Source organism: Amblyomma americanum, chromosome 10 (assembly GCF_052857255.1).
Source record: "Amblyomma americanum isolate KBUSLIRL-KWMA chromosome 10, ASM5285725v1, whole genome shotgun sequence".
NCBI lineage: Eukaryota > Metazoa > Arthropoda > Arachnida > Ixodida > Ixodidae > Amblyomma > Amblyomma americanum.
Genome location: NC_135506.1, coordinates 123,461,034 through 123,480,231, shown reverse-complemented (window position 1 = coordinate 123,480,231; position 19,198 = coordinate 123,461,034). Strand labels below are relative to the sequence as shown.

At 46.3% G+C, this 19,198-nt stretch overlaps 1 long non-coding RNA gene across 1 annotated transcript in view; it reads left to right on the top strand.

Moving 5' to 3' along the window:
* LOC144107522 (uncharacterized) overlaps nt 1-1,290 on the top strand; it is a 54,814-nt gene extending 53,524 nt beyond the window's left edge. The window contains exon 4 of the long non-coding RNA XR_013309293.1: nt 985-1,290. This is a non-coding gene — a long non-coding RNA (uncharacterized LOC144107522). The remainder of the gene's footprint in view (nt 1-984) is intronic.
* The last annotated feature ends 17,908 nt before the right edge of the window (nt 1,291-19,198 follow it).

Sequence of the window (19,198 nt, the reverse complement as noted above, 5' to 3'; positions counted from 1 at the left end):
CTGGCGCTGGAATGTATGCCAATGTGGCTTCGCTTGAAGGTTTCCGCCATTTTTGCGTCCAACAATTGACTAAGCTGTTCTTGAAGTTTTCCCTTCTCTGCCCTCTCTTTTTGTAGCTCTCTTTCTAGAGTATCTATACGGAACGCAAAGGCTGGTGTTCGCTTCGTCAGCCCTGTCCAGGCGTGCACTTAATACGCAGGATTGTCACATAAAATTCGCGCCTTCGGCCTCCTATACACATTTGAACATCGTTTCCTCCAAATTCACCGACGCCTCACACTCCTTGCATTTAACCTTCAATTGGTTGACCATTTTAGCAGCACTCGATTATTGCTACCACAAATTGCTTGTAAAGGTACATTCCAAGAAAAAACACCCTCAAGCCTGTGCTCAAATAAAATTCTGCCTACCGCAAAAGCCGATCACCTAAAAAAAACGAATAACTACCTGTCTAAACTAGTTAACTCACAAATGAGCGCTACAGATCTATAGCGGCCGGCCAGAAAAGACCCTGTCTTTACGTAACTGACCTGCTCTTTCTCCCGCTCTTCACCAAAGTAGCGTAGATCTAAAAACTAGCCTAAATCCTAACTCTCACAATATTAAAGGAAAGAACTCCTATTTGACGTAGTCACGGCGCTCTCACAGTCGTCAGTCCGTCCGGTCCCGGCCACCACGCGTAACTTTGTCGCGCCAGTGCCGCCACCTCTTGTCTCCTACCTAAGTGACATTCCAGCAGCGGCGGCGCCGCTTCGCCGATTTCCCGTGCACTCATCGCCGCCGCTATGGCCATCCATTTCGCGGCGTACGCTTTTCCGCTTGTCTGGTCGTACCTTGACTCACATGTACACTTTCTTAAGGGTAACACTACGTTGTACACAAGAGATGACAAAGCTGAGAAATACAGAGAAATATTTATTTCTAGCGGCCTTATAGCCCAAAGCGCTGATAATATTGTGTCCTAACTACCTGTATTCTTGGCAGGCATTCCTTTTCTTGGGCGTTAGAGGTGGACACCGCAGAGAGAGGGAGCGTCGGCGAGACTGGCAGGATCAGGGCACGAAACCAGATGGTCTGGCTACTGCAGCGCTCTGCAGAAAGGTATGCACCGCACCCGAAGCTACTGCTAGCTGGCCCATGTCCCACAACGTGCACAACATCAACGGTACGGCGCTCTGAGATACCGTGATCGAAGACTGGTCTACGAATCACCAAGAATACTGCCTCGTGACCTTTTTATCTCGCCTGTTTCGCTGCTTCTCATTTAGATGTACCCGCGCGCTCCGATGTTTCCGCACTGCCGACATCTGCGGTATGCAAAATAAAATTGTCAAATTAGCCGACTGCCTTCGGCTTCTGTGCTGACACATGCTCGGCGTGTCGCTGGTCGAAAGCGGGCCTCAGAAACTACGGAATACTCCATGGCCAGTCAATGGGAGGGTTCTTCAAAGTTTCGGTTTGGCCGTGGACATGTTCACCGAGTTTGCCTCGCGCCTGTCTTTCTGCGTTTACGGATAAAAAATTACTCGAAGGTTTCCAACAGGGGCAGCGAAAATATAATAAAGCATGTCCCCGTACGCAGTGCTGGTTTTAATCTATTTGCTGCAATCTTACAGGTACTATCGGGGACAAAATGGTATACTCCACGCAGTGGGAGCCGGAGCAACAGGAAACTGCATCATAACGCCATCTACAGGCGGCATCTGAGATCGAGACAGACAATGGGAGCCCTTTATTAACTGCCGGCATGTCTGTAGACTCGTTGCAGTGTTTCGTGCTCCAGGTCGCCAAAATGCCGAGCGGCGCCGCAGCAGTAGCCATCTGGCGGCCCTCTTTTCATGTTGTTTCTTCTTTTTTTTCCACACGCGTTCGAGATATGGTTTGAGAGCTGGCGCGCACGGCGCCGCTCGGTATTTTGGCGAGCTCATGCACGAAACATTGAAACGAGTCAAGCGACGTGCCTGCAGATAATAAAGGGCTCCCATTGCCTGTTTCGATCCAAGGTGCCGCCTGCAGATGGCGTTACGATGCAGTTTTCCGTTGCTCCGGCTTCCGCGGTGCGGAGTATAACACTTTTGTCCCCGATAGTACTGTGGACCAGCCTGAAGCTACAAGCTCGGATAGGAAAGCGACAGCCATTATTCCTAAAGGGCTTTATTAAAGAGCTGAATGGGCTCCTTAGGGGCGCTCACACATTGCCAAATCATGTAACGGAGGCTGGAGGTCTCCGAAAAAGCTACAGATGTGGAGCAAGCTATAAGAGCTATTGAAAGTTTGGTTTCCCGGGAAGGGGTATATGTACATAGGCTCTGCTTTTTCTTTTGGCTTTGGTGTATGTTGATAAACCGAGTGCTGTGCCATTGTATTAAGCAGCACCGACACTAATGATCTCCAAATGCAGTGTCATGAGCTAGAGACAGAATAATGGAAAGGCAAGGAGGACATATGCAACAAATGTTAATTTTACGACTACTCTCATATTCCATGCTTTTGTGCTGAACACAGTCAGATGTCTAGGTCTAGCGCAGACACGAACATGCTATCATTGATGTCCACGTGTACTACGTGGACATCGCCAGTCCCCACCGTGGGGGGTGGTTCACCGCAGCAGTGGTCAACGACAACACCACAGTGGCAGGACTCACTTTCCGCGCCTACAGCACAACACAGGCGGAGGAAATCGCGATTGCGCTCGCACTCTTCCTCCCAAAAGTGAAACACATGATTACCGACTCGAGGGGGCCTGTCGGAACTATGAGCTGGATTGGATACCTCCTCTCGCCTGGCGCATCCTACAAAATTGTTGTCGGTCCAGCGACCCTCAAAACTGTAACCTCATCTGGGCTCCCGGCCACCAGGGACTACAGGGAAATGAGTTAGCCGATCAGGCGGCCCGCGTGCTCTTTCCCCGGGCACACACACTTGCTCAGGAAGCCTACTCCGAGCGATATACTCAACCTCTAATTACAAAGACATCACTACATATTACAAGGACAGTCATCGTCACTTTCCGAAACCCTGTAAGGACCTCCGGAGAGCAGACGAACGGCTTCTTTTCAAAATTTTTACAAATACAGTGTTGTGTCCGGCTGTATTGAAACACTTCAATTCAGAATTTGATGGTGGCTGCAGGCTGTGCGCAGCGACATTCTCGGACGTTTTTCATATGGTCTGGGCCTGCCCTTCCAATCCCCACCCTTCCCAATCCTTCATCTCCCACCCTTCTAGGGAGGCCTGGGAGGAGGCTCTGCTCAGCTGCCATGACCTGCAGCCCCACGGACCTTGGTCGCCAGGGCGCGAGCGGCGCTAGACGCCATTGGGGCTCCGGAATTATCAATTATTATTATTATCACTGCTTGCTGAGTGAGGTATGAAGTGCAATATCCTCGTGGTCACCATGGTGACTGATATTCTACCGTAGGTCGCTAGCGTTTTCCTTATTGTTTTTGTGTGCGCTTAGCATTATATAAATTGTTAGTTTAGCCCTTGATTGTAATATTTCAGAAAGGCAGCAAACAGAAGAGCATTGCTCGAATTATTTGTGCAAACTAAGAGAAATGTTTCTTGAGTGCTACTAGGGCAAGTACATACTGGTTCCAAGATCTATTGGTCTCAGCAGCCGCTTGGAATGTTGGAGAGGTTTATTTACTTGCAATAAAGAAAAAAAGTGCGGCTATGGCTGAGTGGTCTAAAGCGCCGGCAAGCGAATGTGGTCTGTTCACGCCGCTGCCGGTTAGCATCGCGGAGGCTGTACACATTGACAGACGGCGTCGGGTTTTCGTTCGTAGGACCGTTCTAATGCGAGCACCTTAAAGTTGCCAACGTTGAAATACTCTTCGCACTCATTGTCAGGAGAACAAGGCCACTAAGGTAAATGGCCTTATTTCGCCACGTTTACAGGCGAGTTCCGTACGCCTTGATTATGAGCGCTGAAATAAGAGTGCTATAACTACCCTTTGCAGGACGCGTAGCCACTATTGCAGCCATGAACGAAGCACTCTTGCCCCTATTAAAACATAATTGAGCACTCTTTACTGTCGCCAAATGAACAAAATATTCAAGACAGCGGAACAAAGCTCATCTCCAGTCGTGACAAGCCGTCCTGCACATCGTCGTCCGACTGTCAGCCGAGCTGCCGGTCACCCAGTCAGGGGTAGCCGTCGGCAACATGATGCCATGAAGCGGCTCTTTAATAGGCCAGGGCAGACATACGAAGCGACAAATGAGCGTACGATAATTCCGGTAAAGTGTATACCTGCGGATCCGAGGGGCCAGGCGGCGAGAGCCGCGCGTCGTCTGCTCGAGCTGACGACACGTTTTTCTGAGGCCAAAAACAGAAGCATTTGGACAGTCAAAGCATTTAGCTGCTCATAACTAGGCGGTTAAACAAAGAAAACAGGCATGTGTTAAGGTTGGGGTCTTTGAACGCTGAGTGAGGCAGCAAATCTTCCGGATTCAGTCGTGCAGATAGCCCCGGCACTGAACACGTACTGGCCCTAGCGGCGCTGTCTCGACGGAACTGTGGAGAAAAGCCATCCCACGTAAGGACCGTTTGCAGCAGCCTTCGGACTATTTATTTGAGAAGCATTTCTAGCCTCATCTCGTGTCCAAAACGTGGGAAGCCACGTACAATTAAGTACATGTACTTGTACGTACACCGCGGCGAGCGTGTCTTGGGAAAGACGCGTTGCCCACAAGGTTCCCTGACTGCTCTGCACCCCTGTAGAAAGTCAGGAAGGAACGGAAAAAAGCCTGCTGAGAGGCACGTTAACCCGGTGCCAATTAAACGTACACCGTGTTCTTCACGAGCCGCTCGACGGTCCTTAAGAGGATGCGGCGAATTAAGAACTCCCGTCTACAGAGGAGGGCCCGCAGGAATCATCCTCCTCGGACACCACATCGCGCGGATTCAATTACATCTTTGAAGTGTCGTCGGATATTTTATCTTCTAGTGCCTGGGGCTGCCATCGACTCGAACTAGATGGTGTCAGAAGCGTATACTTTTCGAAAGCTGAACGCATCAAGGTTGACCACTTGACAGCACCGCCAATCCCGTCTCCCCCAGTCGTGTCAACAAGGATCGTTGACGTCCCTTAGCCGAGCTATTCATTTTGTTTCGTGCGAGTGGGTTGCTGCAGCGCATTGCGCACGAGTGCTGCGGCGAAACAGAGTGTCCGTGCGTTTGGTGTCATTGTTATCCTTATCTATTTTTACTCCTATTTGCTGCTCTCTCTTTTTTTTAAATCTCTTTTTTGACGGCTTACTCGCGAGTTACATCGCTTCAGAGGAGATACATCATCGTGCGCTGACGAGAGCTACAGTTTTTCCTTCCCTTGCCTTGATCACAAGGAGACAATTACGGCTCAGCTTTTACACTACTATGTGTCAATGAGGACGCGTCAGTACTGCAAAGCAAAGTAATGAGCAACAGGACGCAAACACCGAGGAAACTGTCAAAGCTTTCCTAAGTATATTCTTGATTGCAGCGTGGAAAGGCCGGGGTTTTAGCGAGAAAAGCAAGGTCTAATTTCCGTGCTGCTTGTCGTGTAGGTCGTATATATGCTCTTTCGCTCATGAGTGACACCGATTTTAGAGTGCCTTACTTTCCTATAAAATAAAGCTAGGCATATAAAGGCCGAATGAGGTTACGATCGAGTGCGATATAATGCAGTTTCAGTAGTGTGCGAACTAATTCAATCAGGCCTGAGCTCTTCTGGCATGCGTGCGATATTTTCACACTATGCCAAGAATTTCAAGTTTCATTTATTTAATGTCTGTAGTACAAAAAAATAGCAGCTGTGAGGTTCTGCTCAGATAGCGCTCATCACTGCATGCAGGCTCATTCAGCACGCCCTATTGAACTACGTTACCTGAATGATTTTCGGTTTGGCTGGTTGTTGAATTACGGATGACCTATCAATACAGGCATCCACTTTTTATCGGACTGGTGGCAAGTGAATTGTTGGAAGTCCCAATGTTTCGCACACGCTAAATGACCTGCCCAATTTACTTCGCTTTTTCTAACTTCAAAAGGGGCGCAGTCGTGTGGCGCCATCCGGCCGAGAGGCGAAAACTGCGAGAGGTTCTGAGCCACCTGTTGAGCGCTCGTTTAGACAACTTTCTATTCTTAAACCGTGCAGACGACTATGGGTGCGTTCCAATACCTCCAAGTAGACGGCTACTTAGACGTCTAGCCCAAGGAGGCTATATATTACTGCTGGAGTGGAAGTGGCGCCCAAGCGCTGAAGCCGAGGCACTGCCATTTTGCTCAGGGCTAACGATGACCCATTAAAGGCTGTCATCAACGGCCTAATTGCTGTAACCCATATACTCTTACCAATTACTAAGTAATGGGTAATTCCTAATTTGTCGTAAATTAGTAATAGATTTGTAATTAGGCAGTAATAGTAATTCGATAACAAAAATGAAAACAAATAAAAAGTTAAAAGATGAAAATAAAAATGAGCAACTGAATAAAAAGTTAATGAAAAATGAGAAAAACAAAACAAAAATATAAATTTATAACGAAGGCAAGTATAATTAAAATAAAAAAAACAAATTAAAAATAATAAAACAAAACAAACAGAAACAAAAACACAATGGGTACAAGCGTCGTGTAAAAAATCCCGCGTTCTAGAAAGTTCTATGCTTTGGCATTCCTGCACGTAAGCAGGCATAAGTGCCCTCAGTAATTTTTTTCTAATCCGCTTATCGCCACCATCGCCAGCTGTTCCTACCTGCACTGTGGAAGCTATGACCTGGGTCAATGCCTCCTGAAGAATATGCCTGAAAGGTCTCCTCGATTGCAATGGGCCCCGAGATCGCCACACCATTGCGCAGACTGGTCGCTAAGCGGCGCTAAATAATGACCCTCAATTTCGGTTTCAATGGCTGGGAGACTGTGATGCGCGGCGCCCGATCATGCTGTTTCATCCTTTTTTCGGGCTTTTAGCGACAAATTTTATTTTGTTAATGACAAAAAACGTGTTTTTGAATGTCGCAGAGTGCAGCAAATGCTCAAGAAGTCTGAGCTGACTTCCACATAATACTGTAAGTTCATAAGTTTCGATTTCGAAATCTGAAAGCGTGCTGTGCACGCCGTTCTATCATGCCATTATAACCTTTTTTCTGCTGCATAATAAGTAACTTTTGGACGGTTTACAACCAAAGAAACATGTTGGAAACATCCATACTGCAACAAGTGCTTGAAGTGGCTATAAATGCCGCAAAATAAGTAATTACACTGCATGATGCATGGTTGTATAATTGTACTGCTGACAATGTACTGCTGACTGCGGACAAGCAAAAAGGGAAAATAATCCATGAGATAGAGAAAGGACAGAAGGAAGTCCGGAATTAACTGAGCTCTCAACTGCAGCCAGGTGACCCGTGGAAAAGGAGGACTGCATGGTGCTCAACGGATCCATGGAAGCCAGAGACGTCGCGCTAACCTTCCTGGGGAGTCGTTGGCCCGCAGGGGGCACATACCTCATATCTAATGTTCTTAGAACTTTGCGAGGCGCGCGTCTGTTACAATCTTGCTGCGGAGCATTGCGAGAGATGTTTCGATCGGGTGAAGCAGATCTTGGAAGGCCCAGTCGGCGCTGTTTCTGGTCATTTTTCCGACGAGCGTTAGCCGAAAGGTACCTCCGTGAATAACGTTGGCAAATTTCAGATAAACTTGCCCCTCTTATCTGTTCTTTCCACAAGCAACACAGCTCACTAGGTTCTTGTGTCATGCACACGCGCACAGTGACATGAATTGGGGAAACACAGGCCTGACTGACCGGATTTCTCCAAATTACAAGCACGTGCGTTGATGAAATGACAACTGGAACAAGGGGAGTATCAGACATGGCGAGCGACTTGTGAATATATATAAAAAAACTGTGCTTGAAGGCACAGACACGTACGTGCACACTTACAAGGAAAAATGACATACGTCGGTGCGATGAAGGCGGCGGAATTCGTTTCTTACTGTAGTTCGAAGAATTTTCGGGAAAGAGGTTTCTTGTTGTACATCTTCGCAACAGCGTTCTTGTCTGTTATGCCAAGTGCATGGTTTGTTAGCAACGGTTTGATGAACTTCTTGCATATATATGCCGCTATCTTTGATCCCACAGGTCAAAACAGGCACACCCGCGATTTTATTCACACTGTAGAGCAGTCCAGTGGCCTTTGCAGATGCGTTCGGTCTTTGAGCATGATATCAAGGAACTTCTTGAGGCTCCGTAACACTCTTAGGTGCCCTGATGCCAGTTTAAAGAGTCCATTCCTGTCTTGGTGGGCAGCCAAACTGTCTACAGTAGCATTTCCTTGGCTGGATATGCAAGCTACAAACTGCAGAATAATTTGATGCTGCATTTGGCTGCCAGTTTTTTCTTCGAATTACCTTGAGCCATCTTTCCCGGAGTTCTAAGTAGGAAGGAATTTATGAAACGAAACGCCGGGCTTCTTGTTTCGCTGACTGGACATGCAAAACGGAACGCGACAGGAAGGTATTTTTGCTCGCTACTCGCTCCAGAAACTGCAGTCATCGACGCGTCACTTGTCAAACGGTAACACTAAGCACACCAGACAAATAATATAATAAACAGCGCACCAGAAGGCATACTTCTTGCTGCAACGGCAGTCACAAGAAAATTCTGTGCTGCCGGCGTGTCGTCTGCTAGAGGGCCATCTGACAGCGCCGCCACAACGGCGGGCAGAAACGCCCCTGACGATGGAGGAAAAGTTTTCCTTCCTCCATGCCCCTGACGCTTCCGGCATGTTCTTCAGGAGGCTTTGCCTGGGCTAGTGCCTAGAATACCTGGGCGCCTGGGCGTCCGTGATGTCGCGTGCGACCCATGGAAATTCTCTTGGTAGAAATCTGTGATTTTAGGCGAAACGCACCGAAGTTAGCGCTTGATCCCCCTCGATTTCTTTCAGAATATGGGTTTTTGTTCTCCTTTCAAAAGTCTTCTGCCAGAATATTAAAAAATCTTATCATGGATTGCTTTGAATTTTGCAGACGAGTTCTAAACTAGGTCTTATTAAAACAATTATTTTTTTTGTTCGTGCACGTTTCGCATTTTTTTTCTGAACAATACCCAAAGTACTGAATTTTTATATATTTTTGGCTCATAATTTCAGGCTTAATTACTGCTATTTTTAGAAAAGTATGCAGTCGTCATTTGTAGTCACTTTTTATCGGCTCCAGGCACTTGTGCAACATTTAAGAAAATTAACCAAATTGTTACCACGCGAAAAAAAAAAACAAAATTGTGTGCATCCTGAGCGGGTCCAAATAAATATATAAAAACAGCCGTTTGATAGCTAGTCTAATGTGATTTGGCGCAACAATTTTAATTCGATTATTTTTGGTTTTAGGCGGGAAAAATAATTTCAAATTAAGCGCCTTCGCTGCTCTTCGCCGGTCGGTGTTGTGGCTTTTGTGTCGTGCTGCCACTCCACTGCATTGCACGCACGCACGGTACATGCCCGGCATACTCTCATCGGTTTGAAAAGGGCGCCCGCCGGCTATATTGTGCTCTCTTTTTCGCGAGGACGCAGCTTCCGAAACAAGTTCGTTCCTGCCTGAGCGACTGAAGGTGCGAGTTCAAGGTCAGTACACGCGCTCGCCGTCTTGTCCTCTAGAGGTAACGCCATCGAATGCATGCGCCTCGTTCGCGCCGCTGCACAGCAAAGCTCATCGGTGATTTTGACGGCGTTTACGCTGTTTGCCAACTTGGAGTTTACACTCTGCGACGCCACCACTCGTGGCTAGTGAGATGCAGCGGTAAAATAAAGATGCGGGCCTGTCAGCTCCTGACAGCGTGCTGTTACGTATACCATTCGTAGGGCAAAATTGTGTGTTTGTATGGTATGGTTCATGGGCTATAACGTCCAAAAGTGACTCGTGGGGCATTGTGGGACGCCATAGTGGATTCATTTCGACCACCCGGTGATCTTTAACTTGTCCCGACATCGCGCAGTACACGGGCGCCTTGCGTTCAGTCTCCATCGAAACGTGGCCGCCGTGGCCGGGATCGAACCCCGTTCACAGGCTAAGCCGCCGAGCGCCCTTGCCATAAATGTATTCTATATTCGGCGACTCATTCCCCTAACAGATTCTGGGAGCCCGGCGAAATATGAATGCTCTAGCCAGATCACCGCAGCGGAGTCACTGGATGCCACCACTGACCTGGGGCCGGCTGCTCGCTGGGTGGGGACGCCTGAACGCACCAGGCTAAGATTTTGAGCAGCGCCGGTGCCAGGTTGTACAGTTGAGTTGCAGTACAGGGCAACCGTCATCGGCGGCGCGGACGCTCGATTTTCCCGAACTTTTTTCTCGCCTAAGGCAAAAATTGCTCCAATTAAAATCATTGAGCCAAATCCCAACCACAGTGGCTATGAAATGAGCTCCTTTCTGTATATTTATTTGGGACTACCTCAGGGTAAAATTAATATATGAATACATGACATTACAAATACATTATTCTCAAACTCTATCAATTTTTTTCAAATATTACATTTAGGTAATTGTATGGGCTGAATTTGTGTAGGAGCAGATGATTTAATGGCTAAAAATTTTGGACACCTGGCTTTACGATATCTCGGCATCTAGGACATATTTTATTTCTAAGGGCAGCGTTTGCAATAATTGCCAAAGAAAATATCTGATAATTGTAGGGGAAGCTCTTTGTTGTTTGAGGCCAGGACGGGAGTTTTGCGGACTAAGACTAAGAGTCAGGTACCATGAGATAGACACGTTGTGCGTTACGTGCGGAGAGGAGGAGGAAATGGCTGAACACGTCATACTTTTCTGTAAAGGGCTTCACTCTACAGTGGATAGCATTGGGGTTTAATGACAGTGAAGGGAAAGTAGCTTTTAAGCGGGTAGAAGTAACCAAGCGAAGGTTATCTGATTAGTGGCTAAAATCAAGTTAAGAGTAAAATTTCATAATTCATGGCGAGGTGGCTTGAGCCACCGCCCGATTTAAAGTGTTCAGCCGTATCTATTCGTCAATCCAAAGCACGGTTGTTCAACCACGCTTCAAGAATTTATAATTTTTCAACGTATATTGATGCATGACATTCACACATTGAATGTTGCTGTTCCAAGTGCTGTAAAATTACTAACGACGGTAAAATAGAAAAATGGCCTTGATTAGTACTCTGCACTCATTGATGACGTAGCCATTATATGAAAAACATTTTTTTATTGAGCCTTTTTTTTACAGAAGTAATGAGCAGCAATGCATATTAAAGGAACAGTGAGTAAGACCTGTTTTGGCTGTGCAGATGTCTTTGCGTTGTCAGCTTGATTGCAGATGTTCATAGGGCTTCTGTGAAAGCGTTAGCACGAGTTTTCACAGCGGGGCAGTGGAGCGCGGAGAATGTGCTTGCTGTTCTTACTTCCAGAGGTAACAATGCACCCACCTTGCACTACCGTACTGCGGCATGTGTTTTCTGCTCTTGGCCACTGGTGCAACAAAAAGGACAGTCATCGCAAACTGCCTGGGCATCAGTTCGGAGAGCAGTGAAGTAAAAGAATGCGCACTCCACAGTACAGAACCATATAACTGGTCACTGCGATCAGTGCAGTGAACTTCCTATGCTGTCATGCGCTGTTTCATAATCATCATGACCATGACTACAAGCTCTCCATTTGTATAACCGTCAGAATTAACAAGTTAATTAGTAATATAGCTAATTACAATGGTTTCCATGATTAATGGCATCACCCACAGCTTTCAGCTTGTTGCTGTAAAAATTTTCGTTCTATTGTGACAACCCTGTTTGAGGACTTAGTTTAACGGGGGGCACTACCCATGCCTGCATTCGATTTCATGGTTACACTTATTACTAACAATGAGATGGACTATAATATTTTTCAATTGTCGAAGCCGAATTTTTGCCGTTATGTATATAATGGGCAGCAATGGCGAAGACATACAGCATCCTCCTTGCCTGCAAGAAGACTGGGGTTCGAATCTTGGTGCCACGCAATTCTCCACTGGGTTTAAAAAGAAAAAAAGCTCCGCATGTTGATGTAATTGCATAAGACTTGGGGTGCAGCCTGATCTCCGTGACCAGATCCGACAATGCATCTCCCTTACCAGACCAGGATTTGTCCACCCAGGTGCGTTATTTCACCACAACCTCCTATATGAACACACCAACTAACCCTCGGCCCTCAGTCCCAAGTGGCTGTGGAGCAACTGACCCAGATAGCGGTCAGATCTTTGACGCAGCAGAGGGTGCTAAGAATCTCTGGCTATGGACAGGTCGCCATTGGAACCGGAACCTGGCAACCTTTAACCCTAGAATCTTATTCAGTGAGGCTAGCCTAGCAGTGCTTTTTGAGGAACTAGCGGGTATTAAATGGGATGTCCTAGGTCTTAGGTTAAGAGGACATATGAGACGTATACAGTGTTATTAGGCGGGCACGTACTATGCTTTCGGGGATTAGCAGACAGGCGAGAACTAGGTGTAGTATTCCTCATCAGTCAGGATGAAGCTGGCAACATAGAGGGATTCCATAGTATTAACGAAAGGGCAGCAGCTATAGTAATTAGGCTTAATAAGAGGTACAAACAGAAGGTGACACAAGCCTACGCGCCTACATTCAGCCATGATGACCAGATGTTGAAAGTTTCTACGAAGACATGGAATTGGCAATGAAAAAAGTAAAATGACAGTAGTGTCCAGTGTACCAAGTTTTTAAAAAAACACGGAATGTCCTAGCCCTGGCGGTGTCTGTGCAAGAAGGCAAGAAGGCGGTGTCTGTGCAAGAAGGCAAGAAGAAAAACTGGTTGTCTTGAGAGATCTCTCAAGACAACCAGTTTTTTCTGCAGCGTAAAGGTATCTGTATTGGCTCATGTGTAGCTCCGATTTTATGTGACATATTTTTATCTTCAATTGACCGCCTTCTTTCACAGACATTTCAAGGGGGGCCAGTTTTTAAAGTTTTTAGACATGTTGATGACTTTTTAATTATTTTAAGACCAGGGAACTCTACGTAGATCCCTTGACCATATTGTTTCACTTGTATTAAATACTTTTAATCGACTCGGGAAAGGTTTCGTTTTTACCCATGAACTCCCTGAAAGTCAGGCGTTGCGTTCTTTAGACCTCAAGCTTATGTTCTGCCGAGACCATATTTGCTGGATGTACTCCCCCCGAGCCAACAAAGAGCTGCTCAGCTACGACTCGGCTCATTCCAAGGTGGTAAAACGAGGTATTGCGTCGCTTTGCCTGGAGTCTGCGCTTCAAAAATCTTCCCCTCATAAAATGCAGCAGAGTGTCAATGATCAGGTTGAGCGACTTTTATCTGCAGGCTTCCCTGGCCCGGTCATTTCAGCTGTCGCTGAAACCCTCCTGCAGCAGCACAGATCTGAGCCCCCTTCTTCGAAGCCGGTGGTGGTCCCTTATGTACACCAACTCACGCGCAACCTAACAAAAGTGGCTGGCAGGCACCGTGTGCCTTTGGTGTTCTCAGCACCCAACAAGCTATCTAAGCTATGCCCTCGCATCACGGGTTGTGCCGGCAGGGGCTGCAACAAAAAACATGGGATCGCCTACACCAAATGTGCAATAGGAGTGGTGTACTGCATTCCCCTCTCATGTGGGGCTTCATAAGTTGGCCAAACTGGCCGCTGTATTAATGACCGGCTACGGGAGCATGCCAAAAACATAGAAAACAAAGACACTAGTGCTAATATCGTGCGTCACATTGCTTCGTGCTCGTGTAGGGCAAGGTTGAAGAAAACCACGGTTCTAGGCAAAAGCGGCAATGATAAGGCTAGGCTGATTCTAGAGGCTTATTATATAAGAAAGCTGTCCGATCGTTGTGTCAGTGACACGTCTGTACACGTTTATTCATCGGAATGTGCCTTCTTAGATTCTTTTTTTGATTAACTTGTGCGCATGCCTCATGTGCGGTTTCTGTGCCTTTTCCACGCGCATGTTCGACATTCTGTTCCTATATAACCCCTGTACCACAGCATGAATAAACAGTTGGTAGTAGCGCTCGTGAACTTGTTTTTTGTGTCCCTTACTCTGTCCGTCGTCCGGAATTTTTGCGCTTCCTATAGTTTACAACATGCATCACCAACTAGCCCGGCAGCTTGCTCTCCTGATCATACTGTACGAAGATGCCGAAACTGCCGCATTATTCACATATATATATATCTTCCGCCTTAAATATGTAGTGGGTAATTAAAAATTACTTCAGTGAAACTTTGATTATATGACTTTCAGGGGACAGTGCAATACATTCGTGTAATAAACACATCTGCTACTCTCTCACTGTCAAAATTAAGATTTTCTATACATGTTATAAAAGCGCTAGCACTGCTGTTTTCATTCTGCAAGAATTAGTACTCGGACTGCACAGCCAGGCCTTTCAGCGGCGAAGGGGCGGCTTCATATGAGATGCGCCTGCTCTCCCATCACTGTGCGTTAAGTAGGCGTCACATGCGCTTCGAAAATGTTGATTTGAACGATGTGCCAGAAGTATGGCTGCTCCATCCTTTCATAGACGTTTCTTGACACGGTATGGCCATCCCAGCAACTTGTCTTTCTGTTCAAAGACCGCTGTCACTCCGTTGCAGAAAGCAGCAGTGTCTATAGTAGGTATTCACATTATAAAAGAAAAAAATTAGAATCGTGGTGTTCGTCTGCATGAATGAGGGGCAAGGGGACACCCCACACAGGGAGCGTGCTTCCTGCAGTGATGTGCGGCTGGCAGGGTGACAGCGCGCCGCTTACCCTATGTTGCTAGGCCTAACGTGCTCCATACTGAAGCTGCAGTGGAAACTCTCATAAGTTCCCTGCAGCACTGTGGAAGGTAGGGACCTCATCACTAAAGCAGGGGTATGCATTAGTATTCTTCTGCTTATGGCGTAGACAGATCTGGTTAGAAATTAGTATAAATCAATACTGTCTACGTACCATAAGCATATGCACACTTATGTACTCTAAACACGAGTAGTTTGCGGGATGTGTTGCCTTTTGTCAATTTCGCAGTTCAGCGTGTTCAAACAGCGTGTGCAAGTTCAGCGTGTGCAAACAGAGACTCAACAGTTAAGCTCAGCGCGGTGGCACCATCTGCCTGTTATAATGGGAACTATTTTGTCAACAAACTGATGCTCTTCTTTAGGTTTTCAGGTAGCAGAATAATCAATCTAAATAAAAATTACACCAACTTTATCGCTCATACAATTTGTTATAGGCAAGATTAGACAAAGCGAAAGCCTGCTGGCGCATTTACGGCCTGTGTATGTGCCCAAAATGGCAGTAACGATGACAAATTCAGTCTGAAGCGAAGGGTCTTAATTTAAGGGCGCTGCCATTTTCAAAACAATGTTCCAGCTTACACAAATGTCACGCATGCTCAGCTCAGGGAAGTAACGCGAGCGTACGCTAAGGCTCGATTTGAAATGGAGTTTGGCACATGTACACTATGACACACTGTTTTTTTTAGCATAGTCTAGGCACCTTTAGAATAGCATATGCATGTCTACGTACGGCAAAAACAAGCATTTTGCAGTATGTTACGCTGTTTGCTTCATTGGCATGATGGAGACGCAAGTATATGATGATGATGATGATGATGATGTGTCATAACCCTTTGTAGCAGGCAGTTACAACGTTCGCACTCAGCCTAGTGGCGCGATCTGGTGGCTGGAAGGGAACCTTTTTTGTCAACAAACAGATGCTCTTCTTAAAGCCTAGGAGTGGCAGAATCGTTGCTCTAAATAAAAATTTTTTCACTCATACGTTTTATTATAGGTGACATGAGATGAAGCAAACGATTGATGCACCATTTGTGGCTGATAAACGTACTGAAAAATGCTGTAGCAGCGACGAATTCACTCTGAAACGAGGGGTTCTGCTCTGAAGCACGCTGCCATGCCAGAAATGACATTTTAGCTTATGCAAGAGCCACGCATGCTAAACTCTGGAAGCATATCTAATGCGAGCATACTTTAAGAGGGGATCCTAAGCTGAAGAGTCAACTTTTGAAATACTGCACCAAATGTGATAAAATTTTCAGGGATGGTGTATCTTCTTCTCGATAGAATATATTCTAAATTTGAGCTCCTGACCTCAAACAGAAAAAAAAAATTATAGCTTTCATATTGAGCAATCAGATGTCAGATTAGAAAAACTATCATTTAAAAAAATGGAGATAAGCTAGTTGTTTCTGATTAGATATCTGCTAGATGGTTTATGGTGCAGGATAAGTCGAGTCATATTTTTTTATCCTTTCTCTAAAAAGTCATCACTCTAAATACGAAGTTAATTTTTGTTGTTGTCATTATATGTGAGACTTCTCAAACTATTTTGTGTTCGAAAATATTTAACAACCTGAAAAATATATTACCTTGGTCCTTAGAAAATTTCAGACGAGAAACCACCTTGAAAGCAGCTTCTGTCGATGCAGTTTGGAAATGATAGTTTTCCTAACGATTTTGTTTTCCCAAAAAGTGCAAACTGAGAAAAATGAATTCAAAGATTACCGAACATGGTATTTTATTTTAGGGTAAAAAAAATATTCAAAGTGCCCTGATCTATAAGTCGGGCCCTCATCTTCAACACAACGCTTCTCTGCGGCAAATGCTTGAAGCTTTCTTTGTTTTTTTCAGGTTTAGAGCTGTCCATCGCCCTTGCGTTCGCTCATGAAATACTTTGATGGGCTGCTTCCTGGACATGCTTCCTCGTCTGGAGTCTGTGTTCCAGTTCCAGCTTGTCAAACACTCTCTTGATGCCACGTGTGCCCTCATTAAATTCTAGTACAGCCAAGGCTGCCGCAGTCTCCACTGTTCTTAGTGCTGCAGATTCCGTCTTCGGGTGATGAACCATCATTGCAGCTCGAAGGGTTCGCATCGATTTTTGGCGGCAGTTTTGGGCCTTGCGAATGCACAAGCAGACGCTCAATTCCTGGCGATCGTGCGCTGTGTAGGCCTGTCGCTTTCAGGGTGCGTTTTCGCTTCTTGAAGCTTCTCCGAGTCGAAGCCTTCGTTGCCGGCATCTTCCATTCACAACATCGACCACCCGCTGATCGCAATAAACTCACTCAAGGAAGAAAAGGTAACAGATAGGAAGCGTCGAAGAAAATCAAAGTGTGAGCAACTCCGAACGGTGCGAAAACAGCGTTGGGTGGTCATGTGGCGTATTTCTACCAATCCGAGCTCCTTTTTCGGTATGCCATCCACTCTGCAAGTGGTACATTCAGAAATAGGAATTTCGTTTTAAAACGAAAGCTTTACTGGCTGCGAACTTGTGATTTCTTTGTGGCGATGCTCCGAGGAGGCACAAAGACAGACATTGAGCCATTGCCTAGCAACCGCCGCAGCTGGGCGGTCGAAGCTGGCATGACGTCACACTGCACGCCTCGCCGCAGAGCCGAACCGGTCTGACTGGGCTGGCAGCGGCGCGCGCACTCGGCGCGAAATAGAGACATGCTCCAAGTCTCCATCAGTACGGTCAGAGTACGCCGAAGCCGCTGAACACGTCGACGGTCAAGTGCAGTTGGAGTATAGAGGGTCTCGCTTTGGCCGGAGTGACGTCGCCGTGCAGCGCGTGCGTGCGCACGTTACGTCGGAGTGTAAATGCGCCTTAAGAGAGCCTGCGCTTAACCTCTGACCAACATATTCGGTGGTGGCATCTATGGGAGCCACTGAAACCCCCGCACACTCACTGAATAAAAAAAAAACCTGTGTCGGAGCTGGGAATCGAACCTGGGCCTTTGGCTGTTGAGGCGGACCCACTCCGGCACGATGGCTCTAGGTTTAATCATGAATAAAGGCGCATCTACTGAATGCATGCTTCCAATGCAGAAGTCGCCGCGCTTTCGTTATGTATATCCTGGCCTAACAGAGCTAGGCCATCAGCAGTTTGAGTTTTTGTCAGTGGCCTTGTGTATTCTCAACACAGGTCTTCCGTGACTAAAAAGGATGAAAATTAGGCTTTTTAACGTGGGCATTCACTTGAAGTTTGGTGTTTTGCACATACTGCGGTCGCGTCTTGACAAGCGCGTTCATAGACGCCTTCGACAGCAATTGTGTGCCACCGCCTCGTGAAAAAAAATAATTTTCTTCTTTTCTACTGCTCAGATAACAACCAAACTTGCTGAGCATATTCTTCATTAAATCAGCAATCCAAAGCAACTAAAACTTGAACAATTTTTTTTCGAAAATCGGTATTTTAGCCCCGCTCCCCCCCTAAGGCTAGATTTAAAATAGTGTATGGCACATCCCCACTGGAAAGGCCTCTTTTTAGTATAGCTTATGCAATAGCGTACACTAAAATTAGTGTGCTTCGTAGTGTGCATGGGCCGAGTGCTATTTCTAAATTGAGCCTTAAAGGTGCACTAAAGAGGAATCTTAACTCGTCATTTAGCTGCGGGAATTCTACACGCTCCGGGCATTCTTATTAACTCTGAATCATTGTTTTGTGCGGCCGAGTGCCCTAATTAAATCAGATTAAACGTCCAAGCTCCCGCCTTTGCTTACTCAACGCGGTAGGTAGGCGGAGTCAAGCAACGCGTGGAGTACCTTTCAGCCAGTCCAGTGGCGGCTTCGCTTTCGCTTTGTTTTTGTTTTTTAGGTTTCTGGGAATAAACAGTTTCCTTCACAGATATTATAGCCGCAGATTAGGTCCGCGGAAATAAAAATACATGTGGACTCTGATTTACGTATCACTCCGCCGATGGCAAAGTGGAAAGCCACCACTGGACTGGCTTGACGCGTTGGTTGACTCCTCCTACCTACCACATGGAGTTAAAAAAAAGCGGCAGCCGGGACGTTTAATCTGATTTAATTGGGGCAATCGGCCGCACAGGACAATAATTCGACGTTTCTAAGAATGCCCGGAACGTGTAGATTGTGTTCCCGCGGTAAAAAGACGAGTTCAGATTCCGCTTTAGCGCACCTTTAACACACGCTTGCACATATGCTATTTTCAGCTTCGCTAGTGCTGCAAGGGACGCTGAGATGGAGTGTAGCCACTGCTTATTGTAAAAACGTCTACTGTGAAATATAATTCCAAAATATTGGCGTATGGACACTTGTTAGGTCCAGACGTAATAATCCTTAATACAGAGCACATGGTGAAGTGGGTCCATGCGGTACGACTGTAGTACAATGAACAATCATTAAAATCAGGGCTCGGTACCAAGTAAACACAAAAAATTTTGGGGAAAGATGAA